The sequence below is a fragment of the Anopheles funestus genome (assembly GCF_943734845.2).
Source record: "Anopheles funestus chromosome X unlocalized genomic scaffold, idAnoFuneDA-416_04 X_unloc_33, whole genome shotgun sequence".
Taxonomy (NCBI): domain Eukaryota; kingdom Metazoa; phylum Arthropoda; class Insecta; order Diptera; family Culicidae; genus Anopheles; species Anopheles funestus.
In genome coordinates, this window is record NW_026045158.1 from 202,501 (window position 1) to 212,809 (window position 10,309).

Genomic DNA, 10,309 nt, shown 5'->3' on the forward strand with positions numbered 1-10,309 from the left:
GCCCCTCCGACCAAACTGGGGCCCCGTAGCGCAGGATGGAGTCCGCTACGGCCGCCAGCAGTCGGGCACGCGACGACTTCGGTCCACTGTGGTTCGGCATGAGGCGCGTGACGGCTTCCGCGACCTTCATGGCCTTCGCTGCAGCCTGCTGAACGTGCGGCAACCATGACAGGTGGTCGTGCAACCAAACTCCAAGATAACGGATGGAGCGCTGGGATTGCACGACCACACCTCCGATGTTGATGCTCACGACCGGATGACGCTTCAGGGTGGAGATGAGCGTCATTTCCGTCTTCTCTGGCGCCAACGAGAGACGGTTCCGGTCCAGCCAGTCCATGATTACCGCGATGGCTCGTTCAGCAGTCGAGGAAGCGGCTTGGGGTGTCGTTGCGGGGACCAAGACGACAAGGTCATCAGCGTAGCCAATAACCTCGGCCCCCTCAGGCAACTGGACACCCAGGACCCCGTCGTACAGCACGTTCCAAAGCGTGGGTCCCAAAATGGAACCCTGTGGAACGCCCGCACTGATGTTACGCTCGACAGGGCCCTCGCTGGTGTCGATAACCAGCCGCCGGTCCTCGAAATAGCTCCTCAGTATCTGCTGCAGCGATGACGGTACCCCCTTGTCCCTCAGCGCGTTGGCGATGGCTTGCCAGGGCGCAGAGTTAAAGGCGTTGCGGATATCAAGTGCCACCACCATCAGGCAGCGCTTGTCTCGGGCGTTGGTGCGGCGAAAGGACATGGCCGTCCTGCCCGCTTCGACAACGCGCTGGATCGCACTGATGGTGGATCTGCCTCGCCGGAAACCGTACTGCCCGTCCGACAGCCGTTCCGCATCTGGTTCCTCCAGGAACTCGTTGAGGCGGTTAAGAATTAGGCGCTCCAACACCTTGCCGAGTGCGTCGAGCATACACAGCGGCCGGTAGGAGGAGCTTTCCCCGGGAGGCTTGCCAGGCTTTGGCAACAGTACCAGTCGTTGCCTCTTCCAGGGCGCTGGAAACGCACCCCGGTCCAGGCAGTCCTGGTACAAACGGACGAAAACCTCCGGGTACTTCCTAATGGCCGTCTTAACCGCCGCGTTGGGGATACCGTCCAGTCCAGGCGCTTTCCGGTTCGCCATCGATCCCACGATGGACAACAGCTCGCCCACGGTGACAGGGGTCAACGAAGAACTCCGCTCCTCGGTGTCGACGCTCGATGATTCAGCGTCCGGCCAGTCAACAGGCGGATGTGTCGGGAACAGATCGTTGGCTATCCGCTCCAACACGACACGGTCAGTCTCAGGTGGCACGAAGCAGCCACGAAGACGAGACATGACCACCCGATAACCGGCCCCAAACTCGTTGGTTTCCGCCTGTTGAATCAGCTCATCGAGCTGCGCTCGCTTGCTGGCCCGGACAGCCTTCTCGACGGCTCTCCTCGCCGACCGATGATGTGCAGCCACGATGCTGCGCTCCTGCAGGTCGGTGGTATGAAGCATCCGCTCGTGCACGGCCGCACACTCCTCCCGAAGACGCAAGATCTCCGGAGTCCACCAGAAGAGGTCTCGATGGGGGTCACGATGCGACATGGTGACGCGCTCCATCGTGTCGTCGCATGCATCTAGCATGGCGTCGACCATCCCCTCCTGGCTGACGGCTCGTTCCGGAAAACCGGCCGTCTGGAGTGCGGCTGCGAATGCCTCCACCGAAAACTGCGTCGTCTTCCATCTCCGGCCAGCGTGCCGAAACGTGGTGGATGACGAAGAGGACCCCTGTCCCCGCTGACGATGCTGCTGCTGTTGTCGCTGCTGCCTCCCGTTCAGGTGACGATGCTGCTGCTGCAGGTGCTGCTGCTGCTGGTGCTGCTGCTGCTGGTGCTGCTGCTGTTGTCGTCGCTGCTGGTCGAGAGTTGGAGGCCCCACGGTGAAGAAAATGTACCGGTGGTCCGACGCCGTATAGTGGCACGAAGTGGTGTTCGCTGCCACCTCCCAAGTGTCTGGACGAGCAATGGATGCGCTCGCGAAAGACACATCCACGACACTGGGAGTGGCGACTCCGTTGCCCACGAACGTCGGGACCGATCCTTGGTTCAGGATCACAAGCCCAAGCTGCCGAATTGTGTCCAGCAGCTCTTCACCGCGCCGGGTGGTACGTTGGCTACCCCACTCCTCATTCCAGGCGTTGAAATCGCCTGCCAGGACGATGCGAGGGTGGGGTTGGGCCTCCAACTCCACCGCCTCCAGAAGTTGCTCGAACTCGCCGGCGTTGAGACGTGGAGGGGCGTAACAGCTGATGAAGACCACCCCTCCAATCTGCGCAGCAGCCAACCCGGGCATGGCACAGCGCCAGACCCGCTGGATTGGAAGGTGGCCGGTTGCCACCACAGCTGCTCTCCCCGACGAATCCACCGTCCAGTTACCGCTGCCCTCTGGAGGTCGATACACCTCTGACAGCAGCAGCACGTCGACCCGCTTCGTGCGGGCTGTTTGCAGGGCCAGATCCTGGGCAGTGCGTCCACCACCCAGGTTGACCTGCATCACCCTCACTACACCCGACACTGTTGACCTTGTCGGCACGATGAGTGGCCCACTCGATGGGGCCCCTGGCAGACAATGCACTTAGCTGCCGACGTGCACTGACTAACGCGGTGGCCTACCTCGCCACACTGCAAACACTGACCCGTCCGGTCAGTTGAAGAACGGCAGTCCCGCGCCAGGTGCCCCATCAGCAGGCAACGGAAGCAGCGCTGACGGTCGAGCGGCTTCTTCGGCACTTCGCGGATGCCGCTGACACATTGGCAGAGTGTCAACTTCTGACCAATGAGACTCCGTGCCTTGGCCAGTGGGAGTCGAACACGCGCTCGCTTTGTGCCATCACGGAGCTCCCAAAGCTCGACGTGAGTGATGCCAGCCGCTGACCCCAGCTTCTCCTCAATGGCAAGCTTCACGTCACTCTCTTTGGCCAGAGAGTCGACGTTGGTGATGAGAAGCTCACCCATCTCCGTCACCACTCGTGCCTCGCCATCCTCACCTAGCGCTAGCTGGATCCGGCGAGCCAGCTCCGCGCTATCGACGTTCTTCCGCAACGGTACAAGCAGATGACCTTGCACGGTCCGGCGCCCCATGCCGATGTCTGCCCTGACGTCCTGCAGCTCCTGAGATGTACGCAGCTTCACGTACATCTCTGTCCAGGTTTTGTCCGAACCTGGGACCACCGCAATGCGGTCAGGACGCGGAGGACGCCCCTTAGACTGGGCACGATGCTGCTGATGTTGTTGCTGCTGACTCTGCTGCTGCTGCTGGCGCATCTGAGGTGGCCGGTACGGCTGGCCCACCTGCTGCGGTTGCTGCTGCTGCTGAGTCGAACGTTGCGATCGGCTCTTCCGACCGCTCACGACCGTAGCCCAGGACATCTGCTGCTGTTGCCGCTGCTGCTGACGTTGCGGTTGCTGCTGCTGCTGCTGCTGCTGGCCATTAGCCGACACTGCGACCGTCCGTCGCTGCGGCTGTGGCTGGCTGCGCTGCTGCTGCTGCTGCTGCTGCTGCTGCTGCCGCTGTTGTTGTTGCTGCTGCCGCTGCTGCTGCTGCTGCCGCTGCTGCTGCTGCTGCTGCTGCTGCTGCTGCTGTAGTTGCGAAGCTTTCTTCGCACGGTTGCGCTGCTGCCGGCTGCGTTTTGTCCTGGCACTGCCCTGACCAACAGGCTGTGCCGAGGAATGAAGCGCCGTCAAGGAACGCATGCCCTCTTGAAGCGCTTCCAGCGTACACTTCAGGGCCACTTCACGTTCCCGGCTAAGTCGCAGCTCTTCCGTCAGCGACTCGATCTGTTTGGCGAAGTTCTCCAGCATCTTGTGCTGGAAAGCCAGCACCGACGCTTCGCCATCGTCGTGGGGAGCCACGGTTGAAGACATCTCCCCTGCCGCTACCACTGGCGGCACCACCGTCTGCTCGAGAAGAGAGGCGTCGGAAAATTCCGCATCGTCCTCCTCCTCGGAATTATCAGCCTCGGACGGAACCGCCACCGTTGGTCCGGCCGGCCGTGGTGTCTCCGGTAAAGGGGAAGGGGTATCGGACCGCTTCCGAGGCGTGGACGACGACCGCACCCCGGAACGAAGCACCCGCCCCTCCATTCTCCGCTCCTTTCACAAAAAACCGCCTGCACGAATCGTTCAGACGGAACAAGGGAATATTCCCTTCAACATCTGCCAAGGTAACGACCGTCCGTCGCTAGAGCCCCTTTGGCAGATTTCCCGTCCGCGGATCGCAAGAATAAAAAACTCCCACTTTTTTCTTTATTAAAAACAATTTCGCAAGAGAAAACCGCAAGAATAAGAATTTTTAATAAATTCCGCAAGAGATTCAAGAAAACACCAAAAAACGGGTTCGTCGCCTGCTGACGCGTTGAAGTCTCTCGTTTTGGCGTTCCCGGGGAAGGATTCGGAGCCAAAGAACCGTTCCCGGTCTCCTGCTAAGCGTTCCCGGTCTCCGGCTGCGCGTTCTCACTCTCTGACCGCTAAGCGCCGGAAAGGTATGCAATTCGCATCGAGTTTTATAGCACCGTAACGCTTCGTAACGCTGGTGTCCCGGCTAAGCGCTACCGCTACCGGTCACTGGTGGCGCTGCAGACGTCGAAGAGAAGGTGGTTGCTGTCTTCGCTGGAAGTTGCGGAACCCGCCACGGGTGGCGCTGTCGTCATAAAAAGGGAGCTTTTACGTTGGGTTGTTGTCCTCACTGCTCGAAAACGCTTCGTGGTGTTGTTGATGACACAAACACACGCGACGACACACCTGACGCCACCGTACCACGCTGTTGCACGCACTTTCACGTCGAGTTTTTACTGTTTATCTCTTTTTAAAAGCACTTTACGTCGCTGGAAAACGATAGTTTATGCTCCCTAGCATGTGTTTTACCACTTTTCCAATGTTCTAACACGGTATTTCGATATTTATTCGCCACTGAAGTTCCCCATACAAAGTGTATGGGGACACTTTAAACTGAGTTTTAGCGCAGTAAATTGAAGTAAAACGATTTCCTTTTTCAATATTCGCTAAGAATGACACTCAATTCGCCCTTTTCGACTATTGTTCCGCTATTTATAAGCACTTTTGCACAATATTTTTGCAAAAAATACGGAGCGACACAAAGCAAGTCTAAACTGCTGGCTTGACAGCTACGCACACACAGGGATAACTACAGGGATAACTGGCTTGTGGCCGCCAAGCGTTCATAGCGACGTGGCTTTTTGATCCTTCGATGTCGGCTCTTCCTATCATTGTAAAGCAAAATTTACCAAGCGTAGGATTGTTCACCCTTTCAAGGGAACGTGAGCTGGGTTTAGACCGTCGTGAGACAGGTTAGTTTTACCCTACTGGTGTGCATTGTTTGTCGCTATCTTAACGGAATTCCTGTGCAGTACGAGAGGAACCACAGGTACGGACCACTGGCTCAATACTAGTTCGAACGGACTATGGTATGACGCTACGTCCGCTGGATTATGCCTGAACGCCTCTAAGGTCGTATCCAATCCGAGCTGATAGCGCTTCTTATACCCATTAGGTGGTCGTAAGCTAGCGGGCCTAACAACCCTCCGAGAACCGTCCGTGCTGTCCATTGGCACACTGGCGTCTCATCCCCGCTTACTACTAGGCCGCAAAGGGCGGGTTCGCGCTGCACGTGTTAGTACCATACATGTTGGGAACACCGGTGGACGAGCTTGCCGACTGTGGATATCACTAGTTTCGACACCTACGACCGCCCGCAAACGACGGGACTACAGGCTGGGAGCTTCAAGTTGTAGAGATGCGTTCGCATCGATCCTCTCAGGCGACCCATGCTTGGTGGTTAGTGCTTGCGCGTGCGCGCCCCGTGTGTGCTGGAATTGGCCAACCAGTGCACATTGGTGGTGCGTACCGTGACTTGCACCATGTGACGAGAGTGTTGAAGAACACTGTGTGGTGACTCTATGCCTATGTGATGGGGTGCTTGTAACACACGACCGAACCGACGGCTCGTTGGATGGTCACGACAGTGTGGTGCAGGTGCGCCCATGTGTAACGAATACATTGAGTGCCGTTGGAGGTTAGCGGTTGGTTGGTTGCATGCTACAACTTCGCGTTGTACATGGGCTGGCCGCTGCGCTTCCTTCGGGTTGCCACTTGATGTTGATAGGCTTGGTGTGTTGTGTTCGTTGACTTTTGGTTCATTCCAAAAGTCTTCGGACTTAGATTATTTTACAAGTGTCGGCGCTCTCGGACCGAAAATAAGAAGACAACTAAGAAGAAAAAGAGAAAGAAGCTAATAGTGGAAAGTATTCTTCTTCAAAGAAGGAACAAAAATTTTACAAGTGTTGAAAAATTTCCTAAGTCCAAAAAATTTTCTAAGTCCAGAAAATTTTCTAAGTCCCACAAAATGGAACATGATGAAGAAGATACAGAAGTTGAAAATTTTTCTAAGTCCAAAAAATTTTCTAAGTCCAGAAAATTTTCTAAGTCCAAAGTGTTGAAACAATTTCCAAAGGCCCATAGGTTGCACTGAATGTTCCTAAGTTGGCCACAAGTACCCATGAGGTATCGAGAAGGTTCACCCGAAGGACATAATATGTCACAAAGTACCGATAGAGTACCCACAAATAGCACCGCGTTGGCCTAAGTTGGCCAAAAGTACCGATAGAGTACCCACAAATAGCACTGAGTTGGCCTAAGTTGGCCAAAAGTACCGATAGAGTACCCACAAATAGCACCGAATGGGCCTAAGTTGGCCAAAAGTACCGATAGAGTACCCACAAGAAGCACTGAGTTGGCCTAAGTTGGCCAAAAGTACCGATAGAGTACCCACAAATAGCACCCAGTTGGCCTAAGTTGGCCAAAAGTACCGATAGAGCACCCACAAGTAGCACCCAATTGGCCTATGTTGGCCAAAAGTACCGATAGAGTACCCCCAAATAGCACCGAATGGGCCTAAGATGGCCAAAAGTACCGATAGAGTACCCACAAAGAGCACCCAATTGGCCTAAGTTGGCCAAAAGTACCGATAGAGTACCCACAAATAGCACCGAATGGGCCTAACATGGCCAAAAGTACCGATAGAGCACCCACATATAGCACCGAGTGGGCCTAACATGGCCAAAAGTACCGATAGAGCACCCACAAAGAGCACCCCATGGGCCTAAGTTGGCCAAAAGTACCGATAGAGTACCCACAAATAGCACCGAGTGGGCCTAACATGGCCAAAAGTACCGATAGAGCACCCACATATAGCACCGAATGGGCCTAACATGGCCAAAAGTACCGATAGAGCACCCACATATAGCACCCCATTGGCCTAAGTTGGCCAAAAGTACCGATAGAGTACCCACAAAGAGCACCCAATTGGCCTAAGTTGGCCAAAAGTACCGCCAAGTAGCACCATAGAGGCCCGAGTAGAGCGAAATGTGGGCCAAATTGAACATTTGAAAATTTTTACAAGTCCAGAAAATTTTCTAAGTCCAGAAAATTTTCTAAGTCCAAAGAGTTGGACAAATTTCCTTAGGCCCAAAGGTTGCACTGAATGTTCCTAAGTTGGCCATCAGTACCCATGAAGTATCGCGAAGGTTCACCCGAAAGACACAATATGCCCTAAAGTACCCACAGAGTACCCACAAGTTGCACCCAATTGGCCTAAGTTGGCCAAAAGTACCGACAAGTAGCACCATAGAGGCCCGAGTAGAGCGAAATGTGGGCCAAAGTACCGAGTAGTTGCCACAAATGCCCAAATGGATACCAAAATGTGGTACCAAGTACCTAACTGTTGCAACAAATGCTAGCTTTCTGAGCAAAAGCTGTGGACCAATTTCGTAGAAGAACCGCCTAGGCGAAAAGGCAAAAATCGCCGAAGATACTCATAGGGCGCTTTACTAGAGTGGGGAACTTGAGAATTTTTGTGTCCGAGACTTTGGGCAACTTCGCGGCCGCCCCCTTAAAGTAAAAGATTTTCTCTGGGTGCCTAAAATTCGCAATTCCCGCAAAGTCGGGAAGACGTTAAAGTTTTTGCCCAAAAAATGGCCATCGATTTAAGGTGATTTTCCAATAAGAAAATGCTTCCTATTTTGAATTTTTTCGAATATTTCCTAAACTAAGCGTCGGAGCACATGGCCGTGGAGGAACTTTTGGTAGCTTTTGGCAAGGGCTATCGGATGAAATAATGCGAAAGGCCATCGGAGCGATATTGGATAAATGCGGGCCCATAAACGTACCTAAGAAGTGAAAATTGGTTCCTTGCACGCAGGATGCAAGAAATGCTTGAGTGTTAACCATCATCGGTACCAAGTACCTAGGTTATATCGAGTGCGTAGATGGAAGTCGGTACCAAAGGGAAACCTTCCTAGGCTAGGTGCACGCAAGTGAGTATGGATCGATCAGTAGAAAGATGGGAAGCCATAGGAAACCTTCCTAGGCTAGGTGCACGCAAGTGAGTATGGATCGATCAGTAGAAAGATGGGAAGCCATAGGAAACCTTCCTAGGCTAGGTGCACGCAAGTGAGTATGGATCGATCAGTAGAAAGATGGGAAGCCATAGGAAACCTTCCTAGGCTAGGTGCACGCAAGTGAGTATGGATCGATCAGTAGAAAGATGGGAAGCCATAGGAAACCTTCCTAGGCTAGGTGCACGCAAGTGAGTATGGATCGATCAGTAGAAAGATGGGAAGCCATAGGAAACCTTCCTAGGCTAGGTGCACGCAAGTGAGTATGGATCGATCAGTAGAAAGATGGGAAGCCCATTACCAAATGCCCTAGTGAAGACCGTAAACGAATATCATGAACCGATAAGGAGCACCAAATGCCCTAGTGAAGACCGTAAACGAATATCATGAACCGATAAGGAGCACCAAATGCCCTAGTGAAGACCGTAAACGAATATCATGAACCGATAAGGAGCACCAAATGCCCTAGTGAAGACCGTAAACGAATATCATGAACCGAGAAGTAGCAACGAATGCCTGAAAATGTACCAAGTCCACGGTATAGAGTAACGAGAGTTAACCGCCGTGATGTATGCAATGAGGGCAGCCATTGCATGGGTTCTGGACTTGGTTCGCGAATAACTTTTTTGCTAGACATCGGACAAAGTTGACGTGGAAGAACGAAATGTAGCATTTGGTGCCACCTATTTAAAACTTTTTCAAGATTGAAGATCCGATCGATACAGCCTGAGTTATAGGCAAAAGTTGGTGCAAAATTGAGCATTTTTAATGGTGAAAAATCGGTAATCCTCGAATAGCTCCTGTTGGAAGCATCAGACCACATGGTCGTGGAGGAACATATTGTAGCGTGCGGTGTCAAGTATCGACACCCAAAACCGCATGTCCGATGGACGGAAAATGACCAAGTTATAGTGAAAACTTGGTTGCACCAAATTCCCGAAGAAGTGCAACGAGAAGGTGAATGCGATGGTTGTTCGTCGAATAGCTCCGGCCACAGACATGGTAGCGATTAGTGGTGCATGGAAGAAATCTAGCCACAAGTGCCATCTACCCATGGCCAGAAGAAAGTGTGGCGCTATCTTGGATACCGGCGGAGCTATGGGGCAAATATGGGCCAAAAATGGTGCAAGTTGGACCAAAAATCCGACCAAGTGCGCGAGGCGCTTTCGTGAATAGCTCCGGCCACAGACATGGTAGCGATTAGTGGTGCATGGAAGAAATCTAGCCACAAGTGCCATCTACCCATGGTCAGAAGAAAGTGTGGCCATATCTTGGATACCGGCGGAGCTATGGGGCAAATATGGGCCAAAAATGGTGCCAGGTGGACCAAAAATCCGACCAAGTGCGCGAGACGCTTTCGTGAATAGCTCCGGCCACAGACATGGTAGCGATTAGTGGTGCATGGAAGAAATCTAGCCACAAGTGCCATCTACCCATGGCCAGAAGAAAGTGTGGCCATATCTTGGATACCGGCGGAGCTATGGGGCAAATATGGGCCAAAAATGGTGCAAGTTGGACCAAAAATCCGACCAAGTGCGCGAGGCGCTTTCGTGAATAGCTCCGGCCACAGACATGGTAGCGATTAGTGGTGCATGGAAGAAATCTAGCCACAAGTGCCATCTACCCATGGCCAGAAGAAAGTGTGGCCATATCTTGGATACCGGCGGAGCTATGGGGCAAATATGGGCCAAAAATGGTGCAAGTTGGACCAAAAATCTGAAAAAGTACCTAGTTAAATGCGATGGTTGTTCGTCGAATAGCTCCGGCCACAGACATGGTAGCGATTAGTGGTGCATGGAAGAAATCTAGCCACAAGTGCCATCTACCCATGGCCAGAAGAAAGTGTGGCCATATCTTGGATACCGGCGGAGCTA